General features: G+C 44.9%; 1 long non-coding RNA gene across 1 annotated transcript; it reads right to left on the reverse strand.

Moving 5' to 3' along the window:
- LOC142857589 (uncharacterized) lies at nucleotides 1–14,728 on the reverse strand. The gene is made up of 4 exons (XR_012911835.1): nucleotides 14,628–14,728; nucleotides 13,256–13,308; nucleotides 2,202–2,385; nucleotides 1–24 (listed from the first exon to the last, which is right to left on the reverse strand). It is a non-coding gene; the product is annotated as an uncharacterized LOC142857589 (long non-coding RNA).
- Between the last annotated feature and the right edge of the window lie 131 nt (nucleotides 14,729–14,859).

The raw sequence follows: 14,859 nt of genomic DNA on the forward strand, positions 1-14,859 counted from the left end.
TATTCAAACATCTAAAAGTCAAGTCTGAAAGAGAACAGTAAATAATTTCAGAGAAATAGAAATAAAATACCAGAAAAGACAACAGGAAAAGAACATCTGTAAGTAACAAGCATATATTAGTATTTTCCAAACATTGCTTACTACATCCCACCCATATCATTATCTACCATTCAAAGCAAAGTTTACTACAAATGTAGTTTCCTTAAAGTAATACGGCTTTCCATTCTATATTATTCTATACATGCCTCCATAGTAAAAAACCAACTTAAGTGATTTTGATGCTGCTATCCAGAATAGAAAATATTAGCTTTGCTGGGCAGTAGTGGCGCACGCCTTTAATCCCAGCACTCGGGAGGCAGAGGCAGGTGGATCTCTGGGAGTTCGAGGCCAGCCTGGTCTACAGAGTGAGTTACAGGACAGCCAGGGCTATACAGAGAAACCCTCTCTCAAGAAACCCAAAAAGAAAAATAAAAAATTAAAAAAAAATTAAAAAAAAAAAAGAAACCCAAAAAGAAAAGTTTAGTCACGAGGCATGGCGACACGCTGTGATTGATGATGATGATGATGATGATGATGATGGTGATGATGATGATGATGATGATGATGATATGTATACACACACACACATTAGCTTAGAATGACTTCCTATATTAAAATACATAATGCTGGGTGGTGGTGGCGCACGCCTTTAATCCCAGCACTCGGGAGGCAGAGGCAGGCGGATCTCTGGGAGTTCGAGGCCAGCCTGGTCTACAGAGCTAGTTCCAGGACGGGCACCAAAGCTACAGAGAAACCCTGTCTTGAAAAGCCAAAAAAAAAAAAATACATAATGGGTACCTGAGATGAGAGAATAATGAAACTCGCCTGGGAGTGGAAAAGGGTGAGATTAAGAAAGTTTTCAAGTCAGGAAGTGGTGGTGTGCTCCTTAATTGTTGTTCCTGAACAGTAAGAATCCTGCCTCGGGTGGAGGGTGGAGATAACTCAGTACTGCTTTTCTGTGAGGCATAGGTTAGGTTCTCAGCACCTACATAGTAGCTAACAATTGCATGTAATTACAGCTCCAGCGGATCTGATGCCCTCTACTAGGCTCTGTAGACAATGCATTTGGTATAAAGACATACATGTAGACAAAAACCACATAAAAGTAAAATTTATTTTTTTAATTATTTGGTTTTTTTAGACCAGGTTTTTCCAGGCTGTCCTGGAACTGGCTTTGTAGAACAAGCTAGCCTTGAATTCAGAGAGATCTGCCTGCCTCTGCCTTTGGAGTCCTGGGATGAAAAGCATGTGCCACCACACCCAGCAAGAGCAAAATTTTAAAAATAAATCTTAATTTTAAAAAAAGGATCTTGGCCAAACATCATGGTGTATAGTCGCACATCCATTTGATCCCAGCACTCAGGAGGCAGAGGCAGGTGGATCCCTGTGAGTCTGAGGCCAGCCTGGTCAACCTTGCAAGTTCAAGGTCAGGCAGAGCTATATAGTGAGACCTTATCTCAAAAAATGTAAAAATATTATTTCTGTTAATTTAGCATAAGTTGTGAAAAATATAAAAAGCTTAAAAATGAGGGTGAGAATGCATAAAGAATTGGTAGGCTAAAAGCTAAAAACAAACAAAGAAAAACCCACAACTGACAACTCAGAGACAGAGCAAACGCGGTCTTCTGTTCTGCTCAAGTAAGTCTGAGCGTTCTGAAAAAGCCACATGAAAAGTGAAAAGCTAAAGCGGTGTTCTGGACTCTCTCATGCTGCTTGGTGTCTGGGCTGGGATTCTGAGTGCTATGATGTAGGAACCTGAGCCACGCTGTCCCTCTCTGTTCTTTTTCTCATCTTATGTAGTCCAGGCTGGCCTGAAGCTTACGATCTTCCTGTCTCAACCTCTGGAGTGCTGAACTTACAGGCATAGGCAGACACTAAGCCCACACAACACTGTTAAATAACTTAAAATTCAGAAATTGAAAAGGGTTGACTCGGAGGTTAAGAGCACTGGCTGCTCTTCCAGAGGATCTAGGTTCAATTCTCAACACCTACCTCGTGATTCACAACCATCTGTTCCAGAGGACCTGGCATCCTCTTCTGGCCTCCACAAGCACTACAGGCATGTACACATGAACATGTGTAGGCAAAACTCATACACATAAAGTAAATACATGATTTTTAAAAAACTTAGGTCATAAGATACAAGGGACAGAAATTCTTACCAACTGACCCCAAGTCAGCTTTCCAGACATCACTTCTCTGTACAAATCCCTTTGAGTAGAGTCCAGGCATGTCCACTCTTCCCGTGAGAAGTCAAAGCAACACTCCTGCACATGGCTGACTTCAGAAACGAACAACACGGCTCCTCAATGGAGGGAGATGAGAAAGGAGCCTCCATAACGGGCACTGCCAAGCGAAAGACAGAGGCTTCTGACATAGACAGACAGCACAGAATTAAGCGATGAGGTCTAAGTGGGTTCCAGTTTTCTCATTGCACTGTAAGTCTGGAGTGAATACAGTCCATACAATGCCCCCGTTTCTTTGATGAAACAGCATATACAAATACCCTAGAAAAATACTTAAGTTGGATATCACACATTCAACAAATGCTGTTTCTCTCTGCTGTTTAGGATTAAGAAAAATGATTGAATTTTTTTCCCTGTAAAATCTTTTTTGATGTTATTTCCTGGTTTTGACAGTTTCTCACAAATACCAGGTTGGCCTTGAACTCTGCATTCCGCCTCCCTCCCTTGGTGTTGGGATCACAGGCCTGTGCTGTCATACCCAATTGCCAACAGCCTTAACTGAGAAAGAAACACATTCCACATCTAGACATTCTGACCCACGGCACATGAGGACAACAGACGTTTCCTCAAGGAAGCTAGAATGTTCTATTTCTTAAGACACATGGGGAAAAAAAAAGACTGGGCAGTGGTAGTGCACTCCTTTAATCCCAGCACTCGGGAGGCAGAGGCAGATGGATCTCTATGAGTTTGAGGCCAGCCTAGTCTACAAGAGCTAGTTCCCAAACAGGTTCCAAAGCAACACAGAGAAACTCTGTCTCGAAAAACAAACAAACAAACAAAAAGACACATGGGTTTGTTATGTTCACATATGTTTCTTCCCATACTTCACAGTCTTTGTTATCCCTGGCAACCTAATAAGCGAAACACTCTATTTCTTATAAACATAGTTATTGATTATATTCTATCTTTGCAAGTAGCTGTTTCTAAAGAACCTCAGGGCAAGAGACACCCTAGGTTCTCAGAACATCTTGCGTGCTCTTTCAGTCCCTAGCCTCCCCTGCTGGAAATTCACATTCCAGATTCAGAGTCTTGTTTCATGAACTGTGACTTTCAAACTGTGGAAAGACATGGCTGGTACAACCTTATACGATTCTTAATACTAAAGAATCTTGAGTCCTTATAGTCACCATTATATCAGATTATATTAGTCAGTGTTCTCTAGAGCGGCAGAACTTATAGAATGAATCTCTCCCGTCTCTCATACACACACACACACACACACACACACACACACACACACACACAGAGGATTTATTAGAAGGACTTCCAGGCTGTGGTCCAGCTAATCCAACAATGGCTGGTTATGAACGGAAAGTCCAAGAATCCAGTCGTTGCTCAGTCTGAGGCTGGATGTCTCAGCTGTCTTCAGTAAGTGCTGGAATACCAAAGCAGTAGGCTCTAATGCCAGTGAAAGAGACCTGCTAGCGAAGCGAGAGCAAGCGGGCAAAGAGCAAATCCTTCCTTCTCCCTCTCCTTAGATAAGCTCCCAGCAGAAGGTGGACCCCAGATAAGATCTAGATTAAAGGTCTGGATTAAAAGTGTGTCTTCCTGCCTCAAGATCTGGATTAGGAGATTTTACCACTTCAAATTAAGCAGAAATCCCTCAGAGGTGTGCCCTCTATTTTTGGTTTGTAGTTAATTCCAGGATGTAGTCATGTTGCCAAACAAGAATAGCTATCACACAGGATGCGTCATAAGCACTTCCTATGTCACCAGTAATGTAATCTTTTTATAGACTATTGTATAAGAAGTAGTTCTGATTTTCATTTTTGAAATTTAAGGTTATTAGAATTGTTTCTTTTGAATATTACTTATTACTATTTATCACTCTTAAAATCTCCTTTTCCCATCCAAAAAATAGAAAAATAGAAATATATCATCCCAAGTATATACATTCAACCTCACAACTGAATATTGAGTTTCAAAATGATCCAATTACCAGTATTGGTCAGTTCCACATTCCTGATCTCTCTGCAGTTAGTCCCTAGCCATTTCCTAACCTTGAGGTTTATAAAGCTCTTTCTGCAATCCCAGGATGAGAGGCTGATGAAGACAAGATAAATTTGAGGTCAGCCTGGAATTCAGAGTGAGTCTGGGAGCCATGGAAGCTAAATAAGCAAGTTCAAGACCAGTGTGGGCTCCCCAGAAAGGCCCTGACTCAAACAAGGAAAGCCACATACTGAGAAATTCAAAGATTTCTTTTTGTTATGTACCAACTTGCTTATCTTATAAAATCAGAGGAATCTCTATCTTATAAAAATCTTCTGTTAGATCAGTGTTCCTAGTCAAAGATGCTGTATGTGGAGCTGGATATATGGCTCAGTAGTTAAGAGCACTTGCTCTTCTTGAAGAGGACCAGAATTCCCAGCACCTATATGGTGCCTCACAACCACCCAACTTCACTTCTATTCCAATGTTCCCTAACTTCTGGGGGTACCAGGCATGCATTCATATATTCAGGCAAAATACCCATATATATATATAAAACAAACAAATCTTAAGAAATTTAAGAGCACTTGTTGCTCTTTTTGATGACCAGGGTTTGAATCCCAGCACCCACATAATGGCTCACAACCATCTGTAACTCCAGTTCCAGAGTATCTGATGCCCTCTTCTGGCGTCATGAGTATCTGCAGTCATATAGGACACACATGCAGGCAAAACATTCATACACCTAAAATAAAAATTCTTAATTTGTTAAGTTGCCAGATGTACTGTTAAATAGGTACAAAAATATAGGTTAGACTAGAAAGACACAAGTGCCATTATAAAAATGATCAGAACGGGGACCTCATTCTTAAGAGTGCTCAGTTAGGAAGGAGGCTCCAGGAACAAGCACTGTTAACAAACTTGTCTAAACGACAAGTAAACGAGGTAACTAAAAGTGTGTAGTAAATCTCACAAACTAACTGACAGACCCCAACCAAACTCACTGGTTTCCCCTTGGATGGGAGGAAGCTACAAAGATTCTCAGACAAGCCAACCTACAAAGACCCTGAGGTCAGTGGCCTGGAAGAAGAAAGCAGCCAAGCTAAGAAGAGGCTAAGAGGGAGCAGCAGGAACATTCTCGACCTTGTTCAGCTGACTGCAGGCTGTGTCGTGTGCCTCAGGTTCCCAGCTTTTGAGAGGTGTCGCTTGTGCTGGGATGGGCTTTGGTGGTGCCATTGTCTTTGAGTCCTTTCTGCTCCTGTAAGTAACCCTCACCCATATTCCTGGAATAAACTCATTGGTTCACAAAGCCCAACTTTGTTGGTATGCAATCTTTGGTTCGTCATGGGCTCCATATCTAGGGTGAGTAGATATAAGCGTGTGTGTGTGTGTGTGTGGTGTCTTCCTGGAAGTTCTGTCACACAACCTAACTGGCGTGCCAACAGTGGCACGGCAGAAACAACGGAGCTGGGGCGGAATGACGGCATGGTCCCTTCTCTGGGCAGCAAGGAATATAACAGGCTGAGCAGCTTGAGTGGGGAGCATGCACAGAGGAAATTCAGATTCAGCTGTCCTTTCCTGTATGATGGGTATTGATGGACCTTTGTGTTATGAAGCTGAAGGAAGGGCTCTAGGAGGCTCAAGCATGTCAAACTTGGCAGAGCAGGCCTTGCCCTCCCCACCTCCCTCTCCCTTGTAAACGGATAGAGTGATCCCTGAAGCTAGCCACGGAGTTCTATTCCCTTATTTGGAAACTTTCTTATGCCAGATTCATTCCTACGGCTTATCACTAAGGTTCATCCATCAAAGTATTGAACTGCAGCAATCAAAAGCCCTCTTTTGGCTACCCCAATTAGCATGCTCAATCAAAACACATCACAGCACCCTAGCCCAGACTAACACAGACCTCTCCCTTTTTCCTCTGAAAAAAAAATCATACCTACAAATAATTTGCTGTTGTTTTCTGCCTGAATCAGAAGTCAGTCACTTTTCTTTTCTACCTAATAAAGGATGTGGTCTGTGCCTAGCCCAGGGGTGGGAGGAAGCACCCCCCACGGTATGTGGGTGCGTTAGGCTTAGCAGTGTCTGCAGGAGGAGTCTCAGCATGGCAGTGTTCATCTAGGTGTACAGGATGCCATGCCTGCTTCATGAGTGGGGCTCACCGCATGAATATGGAGAAGACCTGAAAACAGTTAAAGGATTACAGGGAGCTTTGCAGCCTTTGAAATTAGCACACAAGGGTCAAGATTGCTGCCACACAGCAGCAGAGGCCTCCTGGCCACTGTTGTGTGTAGACAGAAATGCATGCCAGGCCGAGATGGCAGCAAATGCAACAAGAGAGATGCAGCCAAGTCAGCCTCATTAGTGACTGAGATGAAATGAGGAGAGAGGCCGGTGGTAAAAGCAGTTAAAGATACTACTCGGGTCCAACCTTAATACAGAAAGAAGACAATCTACGATCCAGCCTGCAGATGGGGCCTTAGCAAAGGTCCCATATGAGCAACTAGGACCGTCAGGATAGCACCACTTGGGCTGCTGGAGCTGGGGAAGACTTAAACAAGCCATCAAAGAGTCGGTCCCAGTCTAGCTTGTGAAGCTGTGGAACACAGGAGCAGACGGCATCGGTCTGGCTGCTGTGGAGGCAGGATAACTGAGAAATGTAGCATCCATCTCCCGGACATAAGGCAAAGGCTGCAGAAGCCGCGACAGCGTGAGGGAAGTCAGAGCCATTAGGAACACCTGCTTGTCTCCGGCTGCGGTCCTCACAAACAGCAGGGTGTAGAGGCTCCGCTGCTATTGAAGGAAGTAGGAGTAAGAGAACCTGTGTTTGAACCCCGTTCACGGGGCCAGACAGAACTGTATTCCTAGAGGAGTTACACAAAAGGTTGATCCACACCCGAGACTGGGGTGGAGCTTTAGCGGTGCTGCTGGGCCTCTTGGCTGGACAAGATCTTGGTGAAGTAGGAAAAACTTTGGCAGATCTGTGACTGACTAGCACGGAAAGAGTCCATGAAGTGGGAGCACAACCCAGGAGAGACAGTCAAAAGGTAAAGCCAAGGAGAGTGTTGTCTGTCCTCAAAGACAAATGTCGCAGAGTTGTGTCGAGCTGGAGTTCCTAAGAGAACGCTGATGGAAGCCAAACTGTATGCCGGGGAGCTTCTGAGAGGCTCTCACCCCGGGAGCGGGTCACACACCTTCTGAGAGGCTCTCACCCCGGGAGCGGGTCACACACCTGAGAGGCTCTCACCCCGGGAGCGGGTCACACACCTTCTGAGAGGCTCTCACCCCGGGAGCGGGTCACACACCTTCTGAGAGGCTCTCACCCCGGGAGCGGGTCACACACCTTCTGAGAGGCTCTCACCCCGGGAGCGGGTCACACACCTGAGAGGCTCTCACCCCGGGAGCGGGTCACACACCTTCTGAGAGGCTCTCACCCCGGGAGCGGGTCACACACCTTCTGAGAGGCTCTCACCCCGGGAGCGGGTCACACATCTTCTGAGAGGCTCTCACCCCGGGAGCGGGTCACACACCTGAGAGGCTTTCACCCTGGGGTGCAGGTCACACACCTTCTGAGAGGCTCTCACCCCGGGAGCGGGTCACACACCTGAGAGGCTCTCACCCCGGGAGCGGGTCACACACCTTCTGAGAGGCTCTCACCCCGGGAGCGGGTCACACACCTGAGAGGCTCTCACCCCGGGAGCGGGTCACACACCTTCTGAGAGGCTCTCACCCCGGGAGCGGGTCACACACCTTCTGAGAGGCTCTGCCCGGGGAGCGGGTCATAGAAGATGTTGCTGATGGAACTGCACAAGTGAAGCCAATCAAGGCTGTTTCAAGGAAGGGCAATTATCCGCCCAGGCTAAGGAGGGCTCATTTTTCTCCAGCAAGAAGTTATGCTAGGTGTGGAGATGGTTTGCCCATCCAGAACTCCCCTAACAGCCAGGCATGGTGATTGAGGAGGCAATAGCCACCATGCCCACCCAGAATCACTCTGACCCAGGGAGCCAGCAGGTGCAGCAGGGGAGAGCAGGGCCGTGTTCACCTTTGGCCGTGAGTAGCAATGAGCAGATTAAATCGGGTCATCATTAAATCATGAGTTTAGCAGGCGTGGAGAAACATAGGGAGGCTCCCGGATATGGAAACACAGTGGCTCAGAGAGAAGGGCTGAGGATTACAGAGAGCTAATTAAGTTAGAGTCTCCTGCCCATGCTTTGTATCCCACCTTCATCTGTAAAAGGATGGAGCCTTTTCATGCTGTACGAGGCCTTGCTTATGTCTGACCTTAGTATCTTCTTAGTTGTACACATGGAACATTGATGTGGGAGTGTCATATATCAATCTGTTGATTTCATTGGCTAAGCAATAAAGAAACTGCTAGGCCCATTGGATAGGCCCACCCTTAGGTGGGTGGAGTAAACAGAACAGAATGCCGGGAGGAAGAGGAAGTGAGCTCAGACTCCACAGCTCTTCTCTCCTGAGCAGACGCTTTAGAGAGACGCCATGCTACCCGCTCCAGGGAAGATGCACGCTATGAAGCTCCGACCCAGGATGGACTTAGGCTAGAATCTTCCCGGTAAGACCGGTGCCACAGATTATTAGAGATGGGTTGATTGGGATATCAGAATTAGCCAGTAAGGGCTAGAGCTAAGGGCCAAGCAGTGATTAAATGAATACAGTGTCTGTGTAATTATTTCGGGGCATAAGCTAGCCGGGCAGGCGGCTGGGGTTTTGGGGACATAGCCCCTGCCGCCCCTATTACTACAAATGGCGCCCACGTGATGGACTAAACCCACTTAAAAAACCTGAGAAGGCTTAAAAATAAGGGAGAGAGAGTTTAACACAGATTTTTGCTGTTTGTTGGTGGCGTGCTGTAGAGAGATTTCCTGATTCAGCATCAGCAGCAGAAAAAACGCTGTGTCATTTCAAAGCGTGGCTTCCTGGGGCTGTGCCCCCAGTGCAAACTCTGGCTTTATGTTTGTGTTCCCGCTTGGGATTGGAAGGAGAGTGCTCTGAGACCTTGACGATGACTCAGAGCTCCCCGCCTGCTCCTGGGCAGAAGGCAGAATCAGGCTTAGGCAGGCGGAAGAGCATAGCGGATTCCTGCTGCCATACAGAGAAGTGTTTTCAGACTGCGCAGTGCTCTGCGTGTCAGATTTGTTTTTTTGTTTTTTTTTTGGTTTTTCGAGACAGGGTTTCTCTGTGATTTTGGAGCCTGTCCTGGAACTAGCTCTGTAGACCAGGCTGGTCTCGAACTCACAGAAATCCGCCTGCCTCTGCCTCCCGAGTGCTGGGATTAAAGGCGTGCGCCACCACCGCCCGGCCTGCATGTCAGATTTGGATGTAACTTGGATGAAAAGAATTTCTGTGCTGCATGCTCAGTCTCAGAATTGAAGTGCTGAGCGCCGCTCCTACCTGGTGGCCCCAGAGCTAGCACAAAATGGTATGTCCTCCATTTTGAAATTTTCCTGACTCAGCAGCAGGAACAAACCTGTGTTGTTTAAAAATGCCGGCTTTCTGGGCCATCCTGCCAGGGCAAACTCTGACTGTTTGAGGCAGGAGGGCCGGCTACAGAGAGAGGACTTGAGTGTTGTCTGTTGTAGCTCGCTGGCTGGCAGGGACCTTACAGCCAGTACCTCAGCCATGAGGCTGGAAAGCTAAGGAATGGGCTACATCTAGCCCGCAAAGCCACGCCTTTAGTCCTACTGATATTGCTCAGTAATTTAAAGGCTCATGTGGTCAGAAAAAGAGAGATATACAGTTAAAGAGAGATTCAAAGACAGAGAAAATTTCTGAATGGTTTAAAGTGTGTTAAAATATATGCAAGCTGAAAGTTGAAGTTCTTAAAGCAAAAAACAAAAAAAAAAAAAGGAAGAGAGTTGTTGTGTGTACACACCTTTAATCCCAACACTTGGGAGGCAGAGGGAGATAGACCTCTGTGACTTCAAGGTGTGGTAGAACACGCCTTTAATCCCAGTGCCCAAAAGGCAGAGACAAACAGATCTCTGTGAGTTCAAGGTGTAGTAGCAAACACCTTTAATCCCAATGCCTGGGAGGCAGAGACAGGAGGATCTCAGAGAGTTCAAAGACAGCCTGGTCTACAGGGTTATTCCAGGTCAAAGATATGCGCTCAAAAAGCAAAAAGTTAACATAGGAATGTCACAGCTTAGATTCTTAAGTGCCTAGTGATTTAAAGGCACAGATCAAAAGTGCTCCTGGATAGTAAAAAATTGTAGATTCACAATAGGACAGATTCAGACCACTAAATGAGTCACACTGTTGGATGAATGTACGTAGGCTTGAGAGAGAGAGAGAAGAAAAAGAATATAGAGAATAAAGTTGATGATTAAAAAAAAAAGAGGTAAAGTCTTTAAAGAGACAGAGTACAGATAGTTAGATTAAAAGAAATAAAGAAAAATAAGCCGCGTAAAGATGGAAAATTCACAGAGAGTCTGGATTATGTACATTGTGTTTTCTTTAAAATTTTTAACTGTGAAGGAGCTAAGTACAGAGAGACATTTCATTATATGGGCTGCTAAGCTGAACCTACACATATGTTCTAAAGGTATCTTGACTTCGGAATTTGGGTCTAAGGATATGATGCTTTGGAGAGAGTCTTCTTTTGTTTTCACAGAGGATGAGACTCTATGGATTTCTTCTATTCCGATTTGGTATGATGGACCACGTCCTCCTGAAGGTTTGCGGTGAACATCTTCAGAAAATTGCTTTGCTCAACTGCCAACTGAGATGAAACTAGCACACAGGTTATACCATGAAAGACCTAATTAACGACGCCCCCATTCAGCAGGAAGCAGTTTGGAGAGAAAAAACTGTGCCCATGTTCCCAAATATTGTTTATAAATGTTCTTTTACATTTAAAGGGGGAAATGATATAGGTATGAATAATTTGCATTAGTATGGATTTTAAGGTCAATTTTGTCATATGTATATGCATATTTTTGCTATTGATTAAGATATTGTGATTGTGTAGTTCATTAAAAAAATGTAATGTATAATTAAGAAATACAGATTAGTGGATAATCATCAGTAATAGTCAAGCTTGTAGTCATGTTAGATTTTCTAGATATATAGAGATATATTTTAGATAGACATTCTTCATGTCTTTCAAAGATTACAGAATAGGACATTTAATGTTTTAATAACTGAGGACTTTTCATGACAATGAGACACTCTGCTCCTGGCAGCACCATTCTACTTCAAGAGGAAGAGGGGCATCTAAGAGGATCCTTATGGAGTTTGATAGCCATTTGGGCAAGAAACTGCTCTTGCCTGGACTATTGCATAAACTGGACACAGAGAACCCGCAGAGAGAGGACTACTGAACTTGCCTAAGGTGAGATGATCTTTCGGGGTTCCTGATTCATGAAAGAGTCTGCGAGACATTCTGCAGGACACAACAGATAGTGACTGAACTGACTTTGAATTTTCCTGCTTTATGGAAATGTCTGCTGGATACCATGGGCCTGAAGGCTGAAGATGGATGCCCCAACGGTACAGAGGAACTTTGGGTGACTGTCCAGGCAGCGAGATGTCTCTGTCATTTCTAGAGTTTTAAAAGTTGCTTTTTTCTTGTTTGCTTATGTAGTATTGTATCTTTCTGGAGTCTTTGATGGAGTTAAGAATAGTTAGTTATAGTTATAGTTTTCCTTAGTTATGATAAAGATTATTGTAATTTTTGCTTGATAACTGTTTTGTTATATGTAATTTTGCTATGTTAAGGTTAAAGCCTTCCTTTTTTTGTTTAAACAGAAAAAGGGGAAGTGATGTGGGAGTGTCATATATCAATCTGTTGATTTCATTGGCTAAGCAATAAAGAAACTGCTAGGCCCATTGGATAGGCCCACCCTTAGGTGGGTGGAGTAAACAGAACAGAATGCCGGGAGGAAGAGGAAGTGAGCTCAGACTCCACAGCTCTTCTCTCCTGAGCAGACGCTTTAGAGAGACGCCATGCTACCTGCTCCAGGGAAGATGCACGCTATGAAGCTCCGACCCAGGATGGACTTAGGCTAGAATCTTCCCGGTAAGACCGGTGCCACAGATTATTAGAGATGGGTTGATTGGGATATCAGAATTAGCCAGTAAGGGCTAGAGCTAAGGGCCAAGCAGTGATTAAATGAATACAGTGTCTGTGTAATTATTTCGGGGCATAAGCTAGCCGGGCAGGCGGCTGGGGTTTTGGGGACATAGCCCCTGCCGCCCCTATTACTACAGAACATAGTCATTCAAGTACAAAACCACAAAACTTTATTTTCTAGCTAAACAGATAAAAAGCAAACAAAACTGAAGACAAAGATAGGGCAGCACATTCATGAAGGCTGGGGCAAGAGTTTGACCTGGTCTGCGCTGTACAACAAGATTGTGTTGATAAAAACATAAATTTAAAAAGCTAAAACCCCTCAAACATTAAGAAAGATAGACAATACAAGAGTGCTCTTATATTCCATGAGCATCAAATCCATTCTTTATAAATTTAACCACTACTGGAAAACATCTATTACAACTATACATTTTTATTAATCTCAAGCTATAAAAATCAATAGCCGTTGGCATAGCACATGTCTTTAATCCCAGAACTTGGGAGGAAGAGAAAGATGGGTCTTTATGGGGCTGGGGAGATAGCTCAACAGTTAAGAGCACTCGCTGCTCTTCCAGGGGTTCTGAGTTTAATTCCCAGCACCCACATGGTAGCTCACAACTGTCTGTAATTCCAGTTCCAGGGGACATGATACTCATGACAAAACACCAATGCATATAAAATAAAAATATATAAAGTTTTTAAAAACAGAACTACAATTTCTCTCTCTGTTTTAAAGTCAGGTCTCTATGATTTCATGGCCAGTCTGGTCTATATAAAGAAGTTCAAACCAGACGGTGAGGCCCTGCCTCAAAAATAATAAATAAATAAATTGCCTTGTTCTCATTATAAGAGAAGACATAGGTATAGATATTTATAAAAACAACAATGTAGCGAAGATTATGTCTTGACACAATAAAGGTAGCTATAGAAACAAGTATCTCCTTACCTCAAACTTCTCTTCAACATACAACGGCCATCTTTTCTCTTCTGTGTTGTACCCTAAGAGAAAGAGTAAACCGAGATGCCATGTCATTCTTGTCATTGTCTAAATTACACCCTCTCCCTCCAACCCCACAGTCCATCTCTCATCTAATACAAAGTCCGGAGACTAGTATTGGAAACGGACAAGGTCAAGCTGTTTCAGGCTTGGATTTATGTCTAGGCTTAAAGTTGCCCACTAGAGGGCAGTGTCATGGGCTCTAGCCTCCACAGCAATTATTTCCCACTCCTGAAACCCGTTCTTAGCATCCTGTCTTGGGGTGCTATCGAATCTCGAAGTATCATCTAAATACTAGGCTTATAGCTTCACTCGGAATCTCAATTCTCTGGTTTTCTGTCTGCGAATTTCCTTGGCTATAAGATCAAGGAGCACTGAGAACCAGCAACAAAACTATATTTCCCAGGGGGGATGAGGAGGGATGGCAGAGCCGAATCGATCCTGGCCATGTCTGAATGGATGAGTAACCACTGTGGCCAAACAGAGGCTAAGTCCTTAAATTCTGGGAGGGATTTGGGGAGAGACACAAAGTCACGAGAAATTCAGGATCCTTCGAAAGATTCAGCTCCCAAATGAATTCCAAACAAAATTTTACCCTACCGAACTAGGGTAAGATCATAGGTACAAAACATACTAATGACCACACGAAGTCACATGGAATAAAATCTCCATAGCCACATAGCTAGAGCCACAATTTCATGGTTTAGTGCTACACTGAGCACTTAAACAGGATCCAAGCATGCACAAAAAACAAACTGTAGGCGACAGCGACACTCTTTTACAAGGGTAATTCTATTTTATTGACGTTCATGAAAACAGCATATACAGTCCCTCAGTCAATCTCTCTCTCTCTCTCTCTCTCTCTCTCTCTCTCTCTCTCTCTCTCTCTCCCTCTCTCTCTCTCTCTCTCTCTCTCTCTCTCTCTCTCTCTCTCACACACACACACACACACACACACACACGTCAGACAATCACCCAGATGGGAAAACCACGGAAGTCACAGGCCACGGAAACCAGCAGCGACCATCTCGGCGCCACTGCCATCACACCCGTCTACACAGCCAAACCAGTTATGCACAGGATACCAGGCACGTCTAACAACCTCCAAGTGACACACACACATCCTACCACCTGGTTACAACAACACCCTTCCTCTCCTCCGCGATACACGTGGGGCTGTCACAACCACTGTCAAGAAACATCTCCACCTCACACCAACCACAAACCAGGCTCCCAAAGCTGGCAGGCTTGCAGCACACCCAGCGGAGACATGGCCACCTAAGTCACAGACACATCCTTCAGGCGTTCCTGACACTCCCACCTCCACGGGAGTGCATCTCAGGGTTCAGCCTGCAGCCCCTGACTTCGGGACCACCGGCTCCGCGAGACGCCTAACGAACTCGTCTACGGACACTGCCCTCCTTAGTGCCCCGAACTCTCGCGAGGAAACGAAACCGAAGCGGCGTTCCGGACGCGAGGAGTCTGGGAAATGTAGGCCCACGTCAGAAAGGTAACTGCAAAGTCGGCTAGCTATTCTGTGACATGAACTGTAC

This window comes from Microtus pennsylvanicus, chromosome 1, assembly GCF_037038515.1.
Source record: "Microtus pennsylvanicus isolate mMicPen1 chromosome 1, mMicPen1.hap1, whole genome shotgun sequence".
Classification (NCBI taxonomy): domain Eukaryota; kingdom Metazoa; phylum Chordata; class Mammalia; order Rodentia; family Cricetidae; genus Microtus; species Microtus pennsylvanicus.